Source organism: Crocodylus siamensis, chromosome 4 (assembly GCF_052110815.1).
Source record: "Crocodylus siamensis isolate JL-2025a chromosome 4, ASM5211081v1, whole genome shotgun sequence".
Classification (NCBI taxonomy): domain Eukaryota; kingdom Metazoa; phylum Chordata; order Crocodylia; family Crocodylidae; genus Crocodylus; species Crocodylus siamensis.
This window is the reverse complement of record NC_143398.1, coordinates 221,126,277-221,148,359: the sequence shown is the minus strand read 5'-3', so window position 1 is coordinate 221,148,359 and position 22,083 is coordinate 221,126,277. Positions and strand designations below refer to the sequence as shown.

The 22,083-nt window shown below is 43.9% G+C and overlaps 1 protein-coding gene across 13 annotated transcripts in view; it reads left to right on the top strand.

Annotated features, from left to right (window-relative positions):
* The window catches only part of LYPD6B (LY6/PLAUR domain containing 6B), a 131,595-nt gene that overhangs the window by 37,661 nt on the left and 71,851 nt on the right, over nt 1-22,083 (top strand). Inside the window, exon 1 of one of the 13 annotated variants that reach the window (XM_090045789.1) lies at nt 7,029-7,048. The exons of the other annotated variants lie outside the window; for them this stretch is intronic. The gene's annotated coding sequence lies outside the window, so the exon portion shown is untranslated. Of the gene's footprint in view, nt 1-7,028; nt 7,049-22,083 lie in introns of those variants that run through there. 13 annotated transcript variants of the gene reach the window in all.

Genomic DNA, 22,083 nt, shown 5'->3' with positions numbered 1-22,083 from the left:
CTTGATGTGCTGGTTTTACCTAAGGTGGACTTAGACTTGAGTGCTCCAATAGGATTGCCCCATTTTATCCTTTGGAAAAAAATATTTTGTGTACACCTCTCCCATCAGAATCAGATCTGCCCTATTATATTCAGGCCTAGTAACCATTTTGTTGATGTGCTTTAACCCAGGATTGCATAGAGATTTTGATGTTATGAGTATTTTAATGGGAATGGGTCACTGAAATATATTTTTTAACTTTTTCCAATCTGGATGTGATTGCCATTGAAAGAGTTAATAATGTGTTTTTAGGAGGTTGTGCATGGATGCACTCTCACATCCTGAGTGTTGACAAATTACCCAAATCTCTCTGCTGGACATTTTGACCTGTCACTGCAATAACCAGTGGCTCAGAAAGCTTCCTGAATTTTTAACCTTGATTGTAACAGACAAGGCTTTGGTCGTGTATGTGTGTTCTGCAGTGTAATAGTCTACATTTCTGACATGCAAAGGCAATTCCTTGAAGCTGTAGTTATAATGGTATGCTAAACACTTTTAAAAACACATAAATCTTTTTCTTCATCTCACAAATATGTGCCACACCAGCTGTTCATGTGGTTTTTCTACATTTTGATCACCCCAGCTTGCAGCAACTCATGAAAAAGTAAAACTTTAGATCACATTTTACTCAGTGACTTATGAGTCTTGCTAAATTGTTCCCATGTCAAAACTACAAATTATTGTTACTTTCATAATCTTAATAGATTCTGCTTTATTTCTCCTCCCTTATGTATGAGCATAAACACGCACATGTCTATATTATCAAAACTGCAACCGTGATGAACGCAGGTGCCTCAAAGAAAACCAAGTTCAGTATTGTAACATTCTTAAAGTTTTTTCTGTGTCCCATGTCTTACCTTAAATCTGCATTGGAAAGGCGGTACACAGAGAACAGGTACTATGTGGCTTCAGGAAACCCTGTCCCAACTTTATTGGCAAAAGCCATGCCGCTGAATTAATTCCTAGTTTTGGCCTGAAAACAGACAAGGTTCAGTGGGGTTTGGTTAAGATTTGTGTCATTTAAAGTGCTAAAAAACCCCATGTGAACTTCACAGTATTTTCAGTTTGAATATTGAGGTAGAAACACTTCCTCTACAGTTCCAAAGATACAGATTGTCCAAAAAAGATGATACTATGCTATCAGAGCTTGATTCTGGAAATAATTTTAAGTTTTTGCCAAGACTAAATTATTTTGATTTTAGTGTAATAAAGTGCTAGTTTTTTAGAAAATATGAGGCTTACAGAGTCCATGTTTTCCACATGCGTTGGTGAAGAGCTATTTAAAATCTTAGGTCTTGGAGGTAGTAGGTTGGGAGGTGGTGAGTATAGTTAGACTTCTCTGTCTAGGCCTTTGATACACTGAACCACAAGGCACTACTAACATACCTCATGACATAGCAAGAGTGGATAACCCAGTGATAGGATAACTCTCATATTCCTCTCCCCTCGACTTATAAACAAAACTCTACCCCAAGCACAGTTTTGAGCACACGATTGGTCAGAAATGCCAGAGATTTCATGAATTACATTAGGGACCTCACTGTAGTTACTGATTTTACATGACAGGTACTGAGAAAGTATAGTGATAGGTATCAGCTTTAACTTTCATCACTGAGTTAGGGATCTATCCAACTCGAGGAGGTGGCCAGTCGACCTTGCTGGCAGATCATAGGGCTGGCCACCATTTTCATGGTGGGGCCCCGGTGGCCCTGTGCCACCCACTGCTGGTTGGCTGAGAGGGCTGTCCTTGGTGAGGTCCCACCTCTTGCCACTGATTGGCTGCAGGGGAGCCCTCAGCTAATCAGTGGTGAGGGGCAGGAGTGGCAGCTATCTTGCCTGCTTATCTTTGTGCCGGCAGCTCCCCTCCTCCCTTCTACCTGGCAGGCTGCACAGCTGGGAAAATTTCTGGCTCTCACTGGGGAGCCAGCATTTTATTTTTAGTGAATCTTTTCCTGTGGATTTCGCAGAGATCGCCTGATTTTGCGATTTCCACAAAGTCTGTGAAACCGTGATTTGAGTAGGTCCCTAGTCATAGTTAAGGGTGATTAATTGCTCCCAGGATTAAGTCTTTAAAACTATCCATTTTAGAAAACATTTAAGTTATTTTAGATTGTATTTTTTAATCAGTATTTTCAGCAAGTATGCTTGCTGGTCATTCTTCCAAGTGTGGCTTTCAAAGGTGTTACAGGAAAAACATACAATTTAAAAGTAACTTATTTGATTAGACCTGTAAACATATATTCCACATTGGTATACAGTTGCGTGCAAAATTCCTGTTTATTTTTAAGTATGAACTTTCTGAACTTTTGTGGTTTATAAGTTCTCTGAATAACACTCTATGCCATTTCTGTATTGAGTGTTCACTCTGGTCATGAAGCTTTTCTTCATCTTGTAAACATGATTTTGTTACTACTAGGACACATCTGCATGTTGTCCTATGGCGATGTTGTTACTGTGCCACATGGCACATGGTTATTTTTAGCAGCTACTTCACCGTAGCAGCACACTATAATGGGGGAGTGCACCACTATGGCAAAGTAGCTGCTGGTCATGTGTAGACATCCGTGGATGCTACATCACTCTAGTGTGTTGCTATGGCAACATAGTGCCATGTGTAGACATGCCCCAAAGTTACTGCTTTACTAGAAAATAACATCTTGTTCTATAATATTTAGGCTTATTCTAGAAAAAGTTACATTCGTGTGCTAGCCTTGAAAAGATGAGATCAAGAAAATAGAAGAGTACAAGTTCTTAGCTTAGAAGGAGCAGACATGGTGCTGTTACATTTCTGCTTGAAAGGGGGGGAGGGAAATCTGAACCAAACCAAGCCAGTGTCACTTAAAAGGTATTTGCCATAGACCACAGAATGGTAAGATATAGGAGTAAAAGTATAATACTTTTTCCTACATGTGGTATCCCTGAGTGGAGGAAATTGCTTTGTAAAGCTTAATGTAGGAGATCTAAAAACCTACCCATATTCTAACATGGGGCTTTCAGCAGGCTTCAAATGAGCTTTTGGGGAATCATGAAAACTTAAAAACTCCCCTTTGACACCACACAGAGATTCTTGTAAGGCTGCTCTGGAGGGTTAATCTGTAATGACAGACACAAGATAAGAAAATGGTTTTATGCTATAGGCAGGAAATCCCAAAACTTTCTATGAAGCCTATATCTTATTTTTCCAAACATCAGTTTTGACTTACCTTTCTCATGGATCGCTCATGAATATGAGAGCTGCTGTGTGGAATACATGATTAGTTTGCCTTATCTGCTCTGCTGTCTTCAACACTACTAGATGACTTCAGGATATTTTTCTTCCATTTCTTTTGGTTCAGATCTCTAATAGTGATGTTCGGTACAACAAGGAGACATTAGGATAGTGAAGCAATTAAAAAAAATCACAGGAGTTTGACCCAAAATCCTTTCTGTTTTAGATTTTTTTTGTAACACTTACGGTGTCATCCAATATCTACTCGTGTCAATGGAAAGACTCCCAATGACTTGCATAGGCCCTGCATTGATGTTATAGCAGTCTGGGTTTTCAGAGTGCCAGTGTTGATGAGGTCTGTAAACTCATGGAAAAATGTGTAATATGTAGAAGAAACAAAATTGCTGGACAGTTTGTGTTCTAAAGTATTTCCTTTAAGAAGTTTGGTACCAAAATAGCACTTGCTTTGGGGAGAAAATGAATTGATGATATATTTAATGGCTATAGGTTTAGCTTAAATTAAATTATCACTAGATCTTAACACTTTTTTATATTGCCTTAGTGTTGTCTAGAAACGGCTTATTTTTTCTAAAAGTTTTCAGAGGTCACAAACAGATCTTACGATCAGAGGTCAGGAAAACAGATCTTACGATGACAGGCTGAGAGCCATGGGACTCTTTAGCCTGGAAAAGCGTAGGCTCAGGGGTGATCTGATGGCCACCTATAAATTTATCAAGGGTGACCACCAGGATCTGGGGGAACGTTTGTTCACCAGAGCGCCCCAAGGGATGACGAGGTCGAACGGTCACAAACTCCTGCAAGACCGTTTCAGGCTGGACATAAGGAAGAATTTCTTTACTGTCCGAGCCCCCAAGGTCTGGAACAGTCTGCCAGAGGAGGTGATTCAAGCACCTACATTGAACACCTTCAAGAGTAAATTGGATGCTTATCTTGCTGGGATCCTATGACCCCAGCTGCCTTCCTGCCCTTTGGGCAGGGGGCTGGACTCGATGATCTCCCGAGGTCCCTTCCAGCCCTAATGTGTATGAAATCTATGAAATTTCTACATTAGTTTTTTCAAAATCAATAGGCTTTATAGTCCTTACAGTTGTCACTAGGATATGTGCAAAATTCTTGAAATGTACAGAATGTCGTTCTGCACCAAGGGTTGGATCCAGTTAGTCTTTCACATCAGGGAGCTGATACAAGGTCTTGCAGATTAACTTCTGTGCTGCTGATCTGAATTTTACATGGTCTTTGAGAGGAAGGAAGACAGCTTTTATGGCCCTTATTCAGCAAAGTACTTAAGCATGTGTTTAAGTTCTGTCTGAATCTGTCCAATATAAACATGTGCTTTAGTGCCCATGATTGGGATCTGCATGAATTTAAATACAAAGGGATATACTCTGATGCAAATCAAAATCTATTTGTGCTGACTTTTCTATTTACTCAAAATTTTCACTGGTGTAACTCAAAGCAGAATCTAATACAGTGACTTCCATCTCTTAGTTCCTGTTAAATTGACCAAGTCATATAATGAAATGATTAGATCTGCTGAATACCATACACTGGACCAATTAATTGTTATGAAGTTTCTCTGTCGGGAGTGCTTATGAGTACTTGAAATTAATCTGATGAAAAATAGCCTCTGCATACATGTATTCTATCGTGCAATTCCAAAATGCAGTTTGACATTGGAACAATATTCCTCTGACACAACTTCCTTAAAGTCCTTTGAATAAAGTGGTTCTCTTGGAATAGTCTTTTAATTTTGCCATAGGCTTTCTGTTTTTGAATTTAACACATTAACTGTGAACTTCAAAAAAGAGGAAGATATGTAGGCTTTACTATCTGGCTTTGGCTCTCATCTCATAAAAACTAAAAGCAATGATCTTCATTTTATTAAAGGAGTTAGAAGAATTTTAAGTCATAATCATCAGTCTGTCATCATGATTTTCTCAGGAAGGTCTGCAAAGCCCCAAACCTAAAATTATATCTAACAGAATTCACTGAATGACTTGGATCTTTGGAGATTTTTTGAAAAAAGTGTTAAAGCTTTTTGTTTCAGTAATGGAGTAAATAAAGCACCTCCTAGGAAAGCTCATTTGAAAAGACTGAGTGCTACTGTATAGTGTTAAATCTTGATATAACTGGTAATGCCAGAAGCTGCTGGTGCTCTACCAGTAGTGTTATTTTTTTCCTACCTGGACAACTGAAATTCAAGAGCTTTGATTTTTCTTGTTTGCCTTTTTTCTCTTTGAAATCCAATACCTAATGTACCCCCAGGAAGATGTTAAGGATAAAGCTGCTTTTATCATTTTTAACACAATGAAATCTCCTACTTTTTAGTAGTTTTATTGAAGCTATTTTGAAAAAAATAGACCCATAGCTTATATTTACATTGTTATGATTAGCTCAATGCTTAGTATAGTTCAAAAAGCCCATAGGGCTAGAATGTATAAAGAATGGGATAGAAAATAGTAATGAAGACTTGAGTTGGTGAGAAAATTTTGACAAAATAAAGTTGAATATAAAAATGCTCTGAGATAGGTGACAAATATGATAGAAACTTTCACAAGGCAAGACATGGACTGGACTGAGACCAGTTTAGTTGAGAAGAGCAAGGATTTAGCATCAAAAAGAAGTGGAAGGCAAGAGAGCTCAAGTACTCCACTCTGCCAAGTCCCATAAAGGAGGAACAAAGAAACTGAAAGAAATAAAACTGAGACGTGAACATAATTCAGACGGATCCAAGGAACTATTTAATACCCTGCATAACTGGCTTGTGAAATTTGTTATCAGACATTATAATGGAACATTATACAAATAATAATATTCAGAGTTGCACTAACTCAGTTATTACTTTATCATATAAAAATATTTAAAAAGCTGTAAGCCCTCAGGTGCAATCAAACCAATAACTGCATGGGACTAGGAAGAAACGTCTTATGTACTGTTGATTTAATCTGAATTATTTGGTATGAGCCAGAGACAGGATACTGAATTGCTGATTCAGAGTGGCAGTTCTTGTCTGTACAAGTGTTTTGTGTTGTTAATAGTGTTTTCCATATATACAGTTTGAATGCTTATGTCCTTTGTAAACATGCTTCCATAGTATTTATGTCCTTTAGAAAAGAATACAGCTCCCTCTGGCATTTTCTGTGTTTACTGCATATTCTTGCCCATCCATTTTCTTCCTGAAAGACATATCAGTACCTTTTTGTGCTGTCCTTTGTAGCTTGATTTCTGTAACTGAATACTCTTCTGCACAGTCCATATGCTACCTGCTGCTAAACTGTTGCTGATGAGAGATGCCTCTTGTTACTAAGTTCTCCATGACCTTTACAGGTCTCATAAGGGCACTTGAAAGTATTTTGTAGGGTTACCATGATATTTTTGTGAATTATCTCTTTTCCAATGTTAGGAGCCTAAACTGTCTATTCTGGAATTGGAGAGGGGAGGGGTAGAAGCAAAGGGAGAGCAAAGATATTTTAAGAAAGTAAAAGAAATATTTTTGAAAGGCTTTTGAATCAGTGAATCATCCCTGCCTGAGGATTTACTAATTTAATGTAATTATTAGAGGGAAGTATTTGGAGGTGTGCAGTCAAATATAATTATCATAATTCAAAAACTCTACTGAGTTTCACAGTAAGGGCTGCCAAGGATGAATGAGATGCAGCCAGTTAATAATGTCTTGGTAAAAAGAAACTTTAAAAACATGCATTAAGAGCTTCTTCTTTTTTTAAACCAGCACACATTCCTTGCAAGATTCGAACTTTTCTGAAACCGAAGAGAAGCAAGGCAAGTATTCTTGGGGATGCTAGAGCATTCTGAATTCAGGTCATCTACCCTGAATCCCAGTTTCATCACCAGGGGTCTGGGTTTTCTGTTCACCATGGAAAAACCTGGATTTTCTTCTTTAAGGGAGAAAAACACAGGAAACACACAGACTTCCCCTTGCAGGTTGGCAGCCTGGGGCTGGGGAGAGCAGGGGAGGGCTGTTGGAGGCAGGGGGTTCACACACACATATGGCTGGAGTGGGATGGTGCGCTGGCGTAGAGTTTTTCCTCTTGATGGCCAGAGACTATAGACTGAGCCTTCCTGTGCCATGGAGCCTGCCCACTGCCTCAGCACCCTCTGCCTCCTCCTGTGCCTGCTGGCAGGTACATGCAGAGAGGCGACGATGGGGAGGCAAGGACGGAAAAAAGCAGGGAGGGAGGGGGACGTGAGACAAGAACACAGGGCAGGAAGCAGAAGGACATGACAGGTACTAGGTGTGGCTGGGGCCAGGGTGGGGCCCTTTGTAGCTCCACAGCAGGCGGGGAGAGCAACAGGCTTTCCCCTTCCAAGGTACTGCACCTGCTCCCTCTGCTCCCAGCCCAGGGGCTTGGGCTCAACTTTGGTAGGCTCTCCCCTACCACGCCTGTGCACACACATACGCCCAGCAAGTTTCCCCCAGCCCTGCTTCCCCCAGCTGCCAGGCTCACCCAATCCCTACTGTCCTGCCTTGCACTGCCCTTCCCCCCAGCCACTCTTTTTTTTTTTTGATTGCACTGCTAACCGATGTGGGCACGGGGGGCGTGAATGGTGCTTTACCAGAAGAAGCAATGTGTTGGTTGGAGCCAGCTGCACAGTGGCTGTATAGATTATATGCTTCAGTGGAGCTTTTTGGCAGTTTTACCTAAAGCTGATTCAAGCAGTTGATTGAATCAGCTTTAGGTAAAAGTGGCAAAAAGCCCTGCTGAAGTGCATGGTCTATGCAGACTTTGTAGAGCCAGGTCCAGCTAATGTGCTGCCTCTTCTGGCCATGTGTTGGGCTCAGTGTGGGGGCACACTGAGCTGAAAGTAAAGTGCTGGGTTTTTTTCCGCATGGCTATAAGCAGATGGCTTCATTGGTGAGTGGTAGGGGGGGCAGTGATGAATAATGCTGCTGTCCACATGGTCCTCCACACTGGCCAGTGATGTGGACCCTACCCTCACTAAGGCATGGCTCCCACAGAGTTTTCCTCAGTTACCAGCATAGGCAGGGCTGAAGCAGGCAGAGAAATGAGATGGGCACCGGCAGGGCTGGGGTGGGCAGGGGGCTGTGGGTTGGAAGTGAAGGACACTGGCAGGGCTCGGAGAAGGGAGGGGGAGCTGTGGGTTGGGAATGAAGGGCATGGGCAGGGCACTGGTATATCATGGCTACTCAGTGCTACAAACAGCAGAAGGGACAGCTGCAGCTTGACCCACATCCTGGTGAGTGAAGAGAGCAGATGGAGCTCTTGTTTTCTATGATAAAAAAAGCCAAAATCAAATGTCAAAATATGTAAGTATTTAGAATTATTTTATTGTAATGATTGAGGCATTGGTAGGCTTCCAAATTACTTTAAAATTATCAATATATCAATAAAATATTGTGTTTAGAGGTGCATCTATATATCGGTCTGATATCAGATTGGTACCAATATAAAGAAAATTGTTTATATTGGATATCGGCCCAATAGGGCCAATAATTTGGCCATTAAATGCCTGTGCTGTGCACAGCTGCAGCGTAGCACAGAGAAGAGCTGGTAGTATAGAGAGTTGCCTCCAGTTGGTAAGTCAGAAGGGGAGAGGGGAGAGGGGAGGGGAGGGAAGGGGCATGGGGGCGGGCAGATCAGTGCCCCCTGCGGTGAGGGAGGGAGAGAGGGAGGGGGGAGGGGCAGGTGCTGCCCAGCTGGGGCGGGGGGCGCAGGATGGAGGTGCAGCTCGTGGGATGGGGGCAGCTCCCGCTGCAGCTTGCACTCTGGGAGGGTGGGACCAGTGATAAGAGTCTTTATCACCTGATTAGCAAAACAATAGCCTCTCTCCCATTACTTCAAACCCTTCTTAAACAGCTTACTGGGGTGACCTGCTGATTAGCTCCAAAAGCCCTGTTCTCTCTGCCTGTCTGTCCCAGTGAAATTGGAGAGACACACACACACAGACACCTCTTAGCATTAGTTAGCACACCACATGCCTAGGGTCCGTGGGGCTGGAGTCTGTGCTGTGGGAGATGGGAGGGGGGGAAGGAGGAAGTGGGGGATTTCCTGCTTGAGCAGCAAGGGGGAGAGGGGTAGGGCAGGGGGAAACCAGCAGACCCTGTCTCTGCTGGAGCCTTATACAGCACTTGCTAGCATACCACATGCTGGCTATGGTCCGTGTTGTGGAAGAGGGGAGGTAGGGATCCCTACTTAAGCAGCAAGTGGTGAGAGGGGAAGGGGAGGGGGGCACAGGGAAGCCAGCAGACCCTCCTGTGTCTGCAGGTCTGTGCCAGAGGAGCTCTGCCCAGGGAGCAGAGAGGAGGGGCCAGCCTTGCTGTGAAGCAGAGAGCCCCCCCTAGCCCAGAGAGCATGCCAGGATGCTGGGGGCTCTGGTTTATACTGAACCAGCAGGGGGTCTGGGATAGACATTGCATAAACCAGTTTGAGCCAAATCAGTTAAGTCTGATACTACATTCAACCTGGTTTACCTCAAACCGGTTTCAGCCATTTTTTAAACTGGTTTATGTGTACCGAACATCTGTTCTGTTACAGGTTTAAACCAGTTTCTGATCGCTTAAACTGGTTTATGTGTAATGTCTGTCCCTAACCACACAGCTTGCAAGATGTAAACTGTTGCTAGTGCTGCAGAAGATATAGCATAGTCACTATTTCTTCAAATCTGTAGCAAGAAGCTGTACCATGAAGATGAGTGGGATAGAATAGGAGTGCAGCTAATGCTGTTTCTGTTATCCTAGTAAAGTTCCAGTTTCAGTGTGAATCTTGCCATTGTCACATGACAAGGTTTTAGCTTTCCTTCCCTTGATCTCAGAGAACTGATTGCTGATAGAGCAGAAGATCTTCCCATCTAATCAGGAGCATTGTGCCCTGTTTTCTTCCTCCTCACCATATGTGGGCATCTAATATTTAATGTTGGTATAGAGGAGCTGGACTAGGGAAAAAAATCATGTTTGGTGTTAGATTGGTTGCTGAAGGTGGAGCTATAATGAAAACCAAGAAGAGAGTATGTTAGCTGGCTTAGGAAGAAAAGGGGTTATCCAGTTCTAACAGGGTAATTGGAGGAGTATGGGAGGGGAGTTGCTGCTGGGGAAACTGCATGCAGCATTAGATGGGTGTACCTAATTTCCTCAGTCATCAACAGATATTGATGACTGGACTTGTTCAGAGATTAAATTTACCTTGAGAACTATGTTAGCTTTTCATTTATGTATTTCATAATGGGCCTGTTGCTCTGTCTTAATTCCTGGTATGCTGTTCTTCATCCCAGAGTCATGCAGGCTGCAGAGGAGCCACTGGGTGAAAACAGCTTCAGCGCAAGCCATTTCCAGCTCTCGGCCTTCCTCCCCCAACCCCCCCCAACCAAATCCCATTCCTGCTTGTGTAAATGAGTGATCTGACCTCGGGAGGTGCATCTTTTATTTAATGAATAATTCATCTTTTATTGAAATACACTTTTGAATTCTTAGCAGATGTTCTGGGTCATGAATAGTGGGATTGTTTGCTGAGTGAAAAGACAGATTTGTTCTGCAAAAGATTTGAAGTATCTAGTCCTTTTGCATTAGCTGAGTCACTGCATCTTCTGTTTGTCTTCTGGTTGCACTTCTTTGCTCTTGAAGTTGACTTTTAATAGGTGTAATCTCCAAATATTTTTTAGATCTTTGTGCTTTTTATTAGTTTTTTATGGCTTATTTCTTTTGCCAGATAGCAACCTGATCCAAGATTAACATAGCATCCAATTACATAGCATTGTATTACTCTCCTTTCTCAAAACATGGCATTACTTGCACTGCAAAAGTGTTTGTAAATTCTGTAATACAAAAAATAGTAAAAAATCAAGTGACGCCTAGAAAATCCATCAGGCAAGTGTGGTAAACATGCCAGACTAGAGCAAGTGGTATAAAAAGCACTGATATGGCAAGGATCATATGTGGCTACTTTTGATTCCTCAGAGTACCAGGCATGTGTTTACAATTGGCTCAGTTGGAGGTGGCCTTCAGTGTAAATCCACTGAGAGTGTCCCCTTGAGCAGCATGTGCATTTCCCCAGGGATAAATAGAAGCAGCACATATTTGTGCCGCTGCTACTTGTCTCTAGACATGCCCCTGAATGCGTGCTCTGGCACACAGCAAATTGCCCCAAGTGGGGTAGGGAAGGCTGGGGCCAGTACCTAGGCTGGCCCCAACAGCCTTCCCTGGGGTTCTGCGGCTTCCTGGGGCTGAAGTGGAGGTGATCTGGGTGCACGGAGCCTGGCCAGCAGCCAGTGCATGGCTCTGGCTGGCCAGACTCTGGTTTTAGGTGATGCACATTACAGCCATGTGCACTGCCCTGACCTTTTCTGCCGTGGTTTTTTTGACACTGGGATCTCCTCATGTCAAAAATAAAGGCAGCGTTGCAAATTAGCGCAGTGAATGTGTACGCATATGGTGTGTGCAGTTTGTGGTGCTGCAAACTGCATGTGCACAGTCATGGGGATGCTTCTACCATGAGCATGTAGTAACTAGCTAGTTCCCTTTGCAGAACTAGCTTATATCCCATAGATTTTACTGCGGCATGTTACAGTATATTCTTGTTGTTTCAGGTATTGTAGCTTTGAGTTATGTGTGTGAGGGTTTGAAGTGGCAATCTTGGGTGTCTCTTGGCTTAATTCGTACCTGCAGACCAAGGGTAATAGCTAGGCATATCTGTGCCTTTGGCAGCAGTAGCCCGTGGGGTAGCACCAGTGGGATTTTTGTGCCCTCCTAAGTCTCTGAACCTGGGGCTTCTTCCCCACTCACTCTCCACCTTCCCTCCCCCACCCATCCCTTTAGTTACACCACTCCTATGAAACTGGATACAATGGTTCATGCGGCCCCCTCCAGTTCTGTGTTTCTGAATTTTGAACAGGGCTTGCTGAAATGTCAGGAATTTGTTGTTAATCAGTTTGCTTTTGCTGCCGTTTCATCCTATTGTGTCAGTCCTTCATCTTACCAATCTAAAGAAACTGAGAACCTGTGTATTATAACATTCAGGCTTCTTGTTTCAGCTCCTTAAATGTGAAGTGCTGTCTGCCATATGCATATTAGAGATCTTGTTTCAGTTGCCTTTGTGTCCTTGAGTAGAATTTTGTCTTTGCCTATTAATTCTCATTATTTCCTGCTTATTCCCTAATATTATTGGAAATATGCAAGGAGACTGCCTTAAATCAAGTGTCAGTAACAGAATGTGCCTCAAATTAAAGGGATGTTCTGTAACTGGAAATAGAGACTATGGAGGCAGGGAGGAGAGAACACTTGCTCCTGCTTAAATACAAGCTACATGACCTACAGGTGTAGAATATACACTGTTAATTTAGTTCTCCAGCTTTTTTTAGCTTGTTGATAAAATTGCAAATGCACTGCTTCATTGCTCCTTGGCAGTTAGGAGTTTAGCAGGACACTGATTCCTAGTGGACTTCTAGACAGAGCCCCATTGTTTATAATTAAACTCTGCCAAGGACTTATCAGATGCTGTGTAATGAAGCTCTTTCTTTTAGGGTAACTTCCAGTACTGTCAAAGAACTAATAGTAATTACTGATTTTCATTTAATAGTAAGCACGCTGAAAGATAAAAATTTATTCTGTTTGTAGTTCTCTTTCTGCAAGGTTTGGACCAGAACAAAATAACAATTGTTAATGTAGCTCAGGTATATTTGGGGGGAGACTTGTAAAATGAGTTGCTGCTATTGCAGCCTTAGTGCACTGACAGTGGAGGTTCTCAGTAACAGGTCTTTCAAGCTTTTGTTGTATTTGTGGTGAGTTTTCATTTCTCAGGTGCTGGGATTTTATTTCTCAAGAACATGGCCTTTCCTTTGAAGAAAGGTATCTCCAGGTAGTAGATGAGGGCTTTGGATCATGACAGATGTTGCTCTGCAGAAGTATTCTGCAATTCTGTAATACAGTCCACAAAGAGACTGAGTTATGCACTGTGGCATACAGTGTAGGCGTATGGACCTAATGCCTAGGTTCATTAGATTCCAAGATGAAAAAGGAGTATTGTGAATATATAGTGTCATTTCCTGTGTCACACTTCCAGCTCATTGCAGAGTCTGTTATTGTTTCATAACTTGCCATTTATTTTCAGCCACTGTGGACTTCTTGGGTAGAACAGCAGATAAATCTAATAAATCAGTGGCGATGCATTGGGGGTGCAAAGGGGAGCACATGCATCCCCTGAGAGTGCTGGTGCATTCCCTGACCAGCTGTGCTCCCCGCTTAGGCGATGGGCAGGGGGGTCAGGCGGGGAAACTGGTGCCCCCTATGTGAGCTCTGGCCGGGGAGTGGGAGTGCCAGATGAACTACTGTAGCCACTTCCTGGTTGGCAAGTTTTGCCGTGGGAACCCCACCCCCAGTCACTGACTGGTCACTGGGAGGCGGGGCACATGCCCCCCCTGACTAAGGTGGCACCAGTTGCCCATGGAATAAATAAATGCATAATTTTAAAAAAATTAAAAGCCTAGCAACCCATAGGGCTAGATGGTTAGAGAACACCAGTTTCAATAGCTAGTTGCCCACAAATAAAACAATGTGGCTTTTATTTGTTGCTAGTTGTGTTATGGTAGCATATAAAACTCCTAATTATGAGCTAATATCCCACTGTGCTACATTAAAAAAACAAGCATACACAAAAAACTATACTTCATGGCATCCAATGACCCACTGGTTCGAAGCATAGTGGCAGGAATAAGTAGGTGTGGGTTCTAACCCTGGCTCTGATACTTCTTGGGCATCTCTGGGTGAAAGTATCTTTGGAGCATGTCACACAATACACTCTAGGACATGTTAACTGTACTTAAAATGTGAGTGTCTGTATGCTCAAGCAGTACATTGCATTCTAAGCACTAACATATTATAGCAAAGTTGCAGCTTCCAGGGAGGAGTATCTTTAGATCATATTAAGCAACATGTTTAGCTAGCATCAGACTGCTCCACAGAGAAAATACGAGTTGTGAGCTGTGATGGCCATTGCTGGGGTCATTGCTGGCAGGACAGTGCCCAGCTGGCTCCAGCCTTTTCCAGAACAGGCTGGGATCAAAATAAGTATTGCCATGAGACTGCTCAGATCATGTTCTAACTTTTATGTGGCACAGTAATGCTTACAAGAATCTGAACAGGGCATATGCTAAGTCTCCTGTCTGACAGTGCCCTTTGATCAGTCAGAGGGGTGTACTTTCCTCTCTTTTTCCTATTTTAGTTCTCCTTTTAAGATCTGCTGTTAGTGTTTGTACCCATGTTTTTTAACAATGGCAATTTTTTTTCATTAAATTTTTGCTTTACATGAGGCAACATTAATTTGAAAATCATACTTCTCAGTGAAAATGTGGTACCTATTACAGCTTATGGTCCTTACAAGGAACCTCTAAGATGGCAGGATGTGGAAGAAATTAGTGAAAACTATCTGTTTTCCAATTTGTTTCCTTTCTTTGTGTGATAGCACCATGTGTATACTAGGTTTCACTGTTTCTGATATGTGGATAATTGAATTTTTTATCAGTAAAAAAGACAATCACTTTTGCAAGAAGTGAAGAGAAAAATGCACCTTTTAAAGTGCCAGAATGTAAAGGAAGAGCCATCAAAATGGACTGAGTGTTCTTTAAAAAAAGGATCTCAGAGTTTTCAGTAATTACAAGCTCCTTTAAGAACTGTCAGGATGACTTCTGGAAATTTGCTGGTATGTCTTGCTGTAAGACATTGCAAAATGACTTTTCCACAAAGGGGAGGTGATAGAAGCCAAGGGACATCTAAACAAACTTTTTCTCCATTTATCCAAGCATTTGTACTGCAGCTTCCAATCAGTGAAACCATAATTAATGTCCATTGAGAAAAATAATATCTACAGCAGTTTAAACAAAGGCTTTGTTGTAGGCTTGTTAGCATTTGGCATCTTTTGTCTGTGATCCCTTCTGTTAAAGCAACGCTGTCACTAGACATTAGTATTGAGAAGGAAGATGGAAAAGACCAGGAGCTAGATTTACACCAGTGCTGTGGACTTGCATCCAAATTCTATATTTAACTGAAGGGAAACTGGCAACCATATAGCTTGTCAGCAAAAGTTTTACTAAATAGCTATAATTACTTTGTATCTGTCAGTAATTCTGACCCTCTTCCCTGCCATTTGGACTAGTAGTTTAGATCACTGGCTGACTTGTACACTTCTTGTAAACTTAAATTTCACTGTTGAGAAAGTATCTTGGCACATTTAAATGTGCTTGACATGTTGTAGTCAGTCATTCCTCACACCAATGAGACTGATGATTGCAGTATGATCCAAGGAGCAGCAGTGAAAAGGTTAATTACAACAGGTAGCTGTGAGATCAGATTTAGAGAGGCTCTGGCTAGTTTCACTCAGCAAGGTATGGCTGTTGTGTTTTACCCCCAAAGAATTGATTCCTCTTGCTGGCAGGTTATACCTGACTTGTTTTCTGAGGCTCTTTTTATATATATAAAATTTTGATAATCTCAGTTTCAAGGGGAAAAGTAATGTTTATGCTGTTTAAAATGACACCTGTATCTAATACCACTGTGTTCTCTCTATTTGGACTCCCAGTTTCAGGTGGAGTTGCCTTGATATACTCCCAAGGAAATTTTGGACATTCTGCTAAACTTAAGAGAATGGTCTGTAACAGCCCTGGCAATCTGCTTTGTTCCTACTGGGTTTTTTTTCCCACTATTTCCTTTTTCCTTGCAAGGCACTAGCCCTTTAATTAGGTCCTGGAGTTCTTGGATTTATAGTTACCCAGGTTTATGGCCTATAATTGCCCTGGTCCTCCTTTCTCCCCTTCTTGTAAATTGGGAACCACATTGGTCCTTTTCCAGTCCTCTGGGACCTGGCCAGAGCACTACGAGCGCTCATACAGCCGTGCCAGGGGCCCTGCTATGATCTCTGCCAATTCCCTCAGTTCCCTCAGGTGAAGAGCATCTCGAGTTGCTGATTTATGCATATCCAGCCCCCGCAAGAGTTCCCTAACTAGATTGTCCCTGACCCTAGGCATGGTGTTATGTCCCCTGAGCCTGTCCGTAATCCTAGTGGAGGAGTTGTCCTGGTCCCTGCTCAGAAATATGGAGGCAAAGAACTTGTTGAAGAGATTAGCTTTTTCCTTTGCTGCACCAGATTGCCAAGCCTATTCTGTAGGGGCCCCATGTTACCTGGTGCCTTCTTCTTACTCCCTGTGTATTTGAAAAACGACTTTTTGTTATCCTTAATTCTGGTCACCAGCCCTTGTTCCGTCTCTGCCTTGGCCCTCCTAACCACCTCCCTGCAATTACGAGCAATGGAGATGTAATCCTCCTTGGTGATAGCCTCTTGCTTCCACTGATTGTGTGCCACCTTTTTTGCCCTCAGGCCCTCCTGGAAGCCTTTACTGAGCCAAGAGGGCTTTTTAGCACTCTTGCCCCCTTTAGTTTGTGTTGGGACCCACTCCATCTGAGCTCAGAGGATCGTCTCCTTAAGAAACAACCACCCCCCCTGGACTCCCATCTCATGCAAAGCTCTGAGTCCCCCATGTCTCTCTTACTAATCTCCTTAGCTCATTGAAGTCAGTCCTCCTGAAGTCAAGGACTTTTGCCTTACTGCTTGCTTTCACCACCCTGCGCTGGACAGTAAATTTGAGCAGGTGATGGTCACTAACGCCTAGGTAGTCAAGCACCCACAGATCCCTCACCAGCTCATCACCTGTGGCAAGGACCAAGTCCAGCATGGCATTTCCTCTGGTGGGATTATGTACCTCCTGGGTTAGGTGGAGGTCCTGTATGCAGGCTAAAAACCTACGTGAGCGTTCAGACCTGGATGACTGATCCTTCTAGCAGGTGTCTGGGTAGTTTAGGTCACCCATGACAACCACATCCCTTGTCCTTACAGCCTCCGTGAGCTGACCTGAGAATTCCAGGTCCAGCTCGTCCCCCTGGTGAGGTGGTCTGCAGTAGACGCCCACTATCAAGTTCCTTTTCCCATGACCCCCTTGCATTCTAACCCAGAGCACCTCAGATTGCCCTCTTCTGAACCCATCCTGATCATCGAGGATATGTACTGCTCTTTAACAGAGTGCTACACCCCACCCCCTTTTCTCCCTACTCTATCTCATCTATACAACCTGTAGCCCTTAATGTCTACTGCCCAGTCATGTGTAGAATCCCACCAGGTTTCTGTAAGCCCAGCCAGGTCTGGGTTTTTGCTAGCTAGCAGGAGGGCGAGTTCCTCCTGCTTATTCCCCATACTTCTACCATTTGTGTAGAGGCAATTGAGACCTCCTTTGGGTGTTTCTGCTGCCCTCCTGTTCCCAAGCTTACCCAGGCCCTTGTCACTTACCTGGGTTGTCTGTGCTTGTGTCACCTGGCATGACATCTAAGTGTCCTCCTGCATCCTTGTCCCCTGATGAACGTAGTTTAAAGCTTGCTGTAAAAGATCAGCCAGCTTGGAAGAGAAAACACATTTACTTTTCAGGGAGAGATGTAGCCCGTCCTGCCTAGCATGTCTCCTGAACAGAAGTGCAGGTTGTGGTCAAAGAATCCGAAGCCCGCCTGGTAACACCAGCTCTGAAGTCATTAGTTGACCTCTCCAATGCAGGCCTCGTGGTGCCGTCTGCGTCTGCTCACTGGAAGAACAGATGAGAAAACCATCTGTGCTCCTGTCTCCCTAAGCTTGGTCCCCAGAGCCTTGTAGTCTCTCATGACGCAGGGAGACTACTCCCAGCTGTGTCATTAGCATGGATGAGGATCAAAGGGTAGTGATCAGAAGGCCAGATGAGGTCCGGGATCATTACCATGATGTCCCAGATCCAAGCTCCGGGCAGGCAGCAAACCTCATGTGCCATGGGATCGGGGCAACAGATGGGTCTCTCTGTTCCTCTCAGGAGGGAGTCACCCATGATGAGGACCCAGAGTCTCTTCCTCTGGGTGTTCTGGCATTGCTCAGTCTGTGCTGTGCATGGAGTGGCATCGGCTCCTCTGGAGTCATCCTCACCTGCCTCTTCCTCCAATGCTGCCAGTGCCTCATACCTGTTCCCCAGTTGTCCTGGGGGGGCTGACACTGCGGCAGCATGAGTAGCCCTGGCCCTGGTGGTAACCATCTACCATACTGCTGTGTCAGGTCCCTCCTGGGGTGCCTCTCCACTAGGAACTCAACCCTGCAGAGAATGGAAATACCCATCAATTTCATTCTTGGCAGCCCTGATTCCCCTCAGCCTGCTGACCTCTGCCTGGAGTTCCCTCACCTGCCCCTCCAAGGCCTGAAGGTGGGCACATGTGGGACAGGTGAGGGAACTCCCACTCCCCACTCCCCCCCAGGGCCACAGAAGCCCTGCCAACCAGCCCCGACAAATGAGGGGGGTGGGGGCTGTAACCTTGTTGTGGGCTCCAGCTGGATGGAGGTCTCAGAAGAGCCTTGGACAGGCAGTGTCACTGAGGCCGGGTCCCTGGCAGCCCGCTATGTCCTTACCATTATTGTAGAGTGAAGTGTCTTCCTCTCTCCCCTGCTGAAACCTCCAACTTGGCTCCTCCTGCTTGCCTGCCCCGTGTGAATGCTGGTGCACCCTTACAGAGCATGCCTGTTTACACAGTCTGTTTGCACAGCTCCCTGCTGTTTTTGCTAAATGGGATCCGGGGGCTTTCCCTCCGGTGCAGCTGCAGCTGCACCTGCCCCTCCGCCCTGCTTACCTTTCAGCTGCTATCACCGCTGCTGCTGGTGCTGGTCCTGGGTGAGCATGCTGAGGGTACACATGCACTTGCTGAACACATGCACCCACTCCTGCTCCTTGTCCCAGGATGTTAGAGCATGTCTCCCTGCTTGGCTGGAGCAGACAGCTTGGGCAAAGGCTAGCCTGCCCACCTTGGGAGGGGAGGGTTTGCGGGGTGGTGCAAAGCATCCTGGGATGCTGGAGGACCGTGAGTTAACTTGACTCTGGAGGGGATCCGCGACTGAATTTCAGTAAACCAATTTAACCTAAATCAGTTAAGTCTGATACTACATCCATCCAGGTTTATTTTAAACCAGTTTCAGCCATTTTGAAAGCAGTTTATGTGCACTGAACTTCTGTTGTGTTACATATTTGAACCAGTTTTTGATCACTTATACCAGTTTGTGTGTAATTGTTGTCCCTAGCCTAGATGGCTGTTAGCAGCTGTAAAATTGATGGTGGCCAGGCAGTTTTGGGGGCTTAAGCTTTTCCATGGATTATTGGCACTGTCTCTAATGAACATTAGTGTCCTCCAGCAAGCAAACACCATGAAGATGTTGGATCATCACCACCTCAGTCATCTTTGTTGGGCTGTTCATGCCATCTGGATATCTGACGTGAGACTCCAGAAGCAAGTTTTATTCTCCCAGCTCAGCCAAGGCATATGCTCAAGAGGTGGGAAGAGAAAGTGCTTGAGAGACGTCCTCAAGGTAAACTTAAAAAAATGCAGCACTGATCTAAATTTGTGGGAGGCTTTTGCCCAGGACTGCCCCAAATGGAGGAAGAGCCTGCTGCAGGGATTTCAGTACTTTGAAATCTCATGAAAACAACAAGAGACAGAAAAGTGGGAGCAGCAGAAACAGTATGTTACAAACCAAATCAAGACTCCAGCACTACCCACCCCATGTGAAAATTCTTGTTTGATCTGCAGTAGAGTCTGTTGGTCCTGGGTGGGCCTCATCAGCCATCTTCAGACATACAGATAAGATGATCCTCACATCCTTGACTGTGAGGGATTGCCAAAGAACCTGGACTCCGCCTGACATCAATCTAGGACCAGTTTTTCGGTTCATAGAATCATAGAGAAGTAGGGCTAGAAGAGTCCTCCAGAGGTCATTTAGTCCCACCCTTGCCTGAGGCAGGATCATTCCTATCTGAACCATCACATACAAACCATTATCTAGACTATATAAGACTACCATCAACCCTGACACAACACAGACCTGACACCCTAACCTGACACAGGTAAAGCAGGGGACCCATGTTAGGCAATGTTCTGCTTCCATAAAATGTTGTCAATATATGCTCAAGAGATCCTTGGTAGGGGGCCACACACCCTTACAGAAGAAGGAAAACCCCCACACAGTCCATACCAATTTAACAAAAGGGTAAATTCCTTCCTGACCCCAGATAAGGCAATTGGTCTGACCCTGAGCAGAGGGGCAAGACCCCCATCCAGGAATCTCTGGGTTTGCTCCCAGCAGAAGCATTGGCACAGCCCATTTAAAGTCCCTATCCTTGGCTATAGCCAACACCCAGTGTCTGTGAGAAAGGTTTAAAAACTTTGTGATACATATGACAGAAAGAGGGGTTGGGGATAAATCAGCAAAGCCCAGAAGCATGGGAGATACCCACAGTAGAATATAGGCATAGCTACACTGATATCATCCCTGACCAGTGGCTGTCCAACCTCTTCTTGGTCAGCTCCAGTGATGAAGAGTCCACAACTTCCCTAAGCAGTCTATTCCACTGCCTTACTTTTCTAACAGTGAAACTAAATACGACTTAGCTTTTGGGAAAATCAGGGGTTTTTTTTTCTTTCCCACCCCTCTCTCTCTTCTTGTTCTTCATCTCTACCCAATTCTGAAAAATGTTTATAGATTTCACTAAAAATAATTGAATAATGAAAAAAATGTTACTTTTTGAAACTTGCAGAACACAAATGGCTTCTGATTTATTTATTTTAAATCTCCAATTGCTTATGTAGAAAATGGCAGAATAGTGTTAGTGCATTCTTCCTTTATCTGGATGCCTGCCACTATGAGTTAACCAAGCCCAGATTTTCTCCTGGAATGCAAGCACTGATATCTTTGCCATTTTTGGTCAGCCTATTAACACTAGAAGGAAGGCATCTCATTTTCTGTCAGATGTGCACAAAGACTGTTGTTGTTCAGAGACCAAAGTAAGGAATAGTAACTTTATTCTGCTTGGCTGTACTAATTTTCTGATGGAGACCAGGAGATATAATCTGCTGTCTCATTAAGATGACCCTATTTCTACTGCTTCTTGTAATATTGTTACAGGCGTACTTAGAGATTTTATGCAAACACTGCAGGTGTTTTGTTAAGAGGACTCTGGGTTAAGTGGTGACAGGTGTTACAGCACACATTACCTAGTAGCTATTTATCCACTTTAAGACAAATTATAGCAGTTTGTGATGGGGAAAATTATTTTGCTTGAAAGTAAACACTTTCCAGGGTATAGTGGTAGAGAATTACTAGTGTCAAGATATTATGGCAAGGTTATGTAATTTGGGTGCACAGATCATTTGGGTTTAATTGCATTGGTCTATTTATTCAGCATAGATGTTTAGTTTTCGGGGGGGGGGTTTAATTTTTACTTTCACATTCACTTTTGATTCAGGCAATGCAGCCACATGCTTGCCATGGCTCAATCCAGAAGCCATGGAGAGCTAGAGCACTCCTGTCAGCCACTGCCAAGAGGGAGGGAAGAGAGGACATGGCCAGTTGGAGTGGAGAGGACATGGCCAGGCCCCAGACCATGTTCTTTCTGGGCAGGGGATGGGGAAGGTAGTGGCATTGAATTCACAAATGCTTGAACAAGAATAGTTCTTTCTTTGAAAAGCTATAAACTGAAGAGCTATAAATAAGCTATAAATCCAGCTTGGGCTGTGTGTTCACTTATCTCGTGGACAGCTGGAAGAGTCTGGGATTTGCAGTCCACAATCAGAGCAGCAGGACTGTGTAGGGTTGCTCATCACTTCTGCTTCCTGCTTCCAGGTGCCTCTGGGATTGTAGTCCACAGTTGCAGTCAGCACTAAGTTTCAGCAGGGCAGGGCAGGTCAGGGCAGCTCTGTACTTAGGGAAAAGTGAGTGTAATCCCTTTCCCTGGCCCCAGCCCCTAGCTGG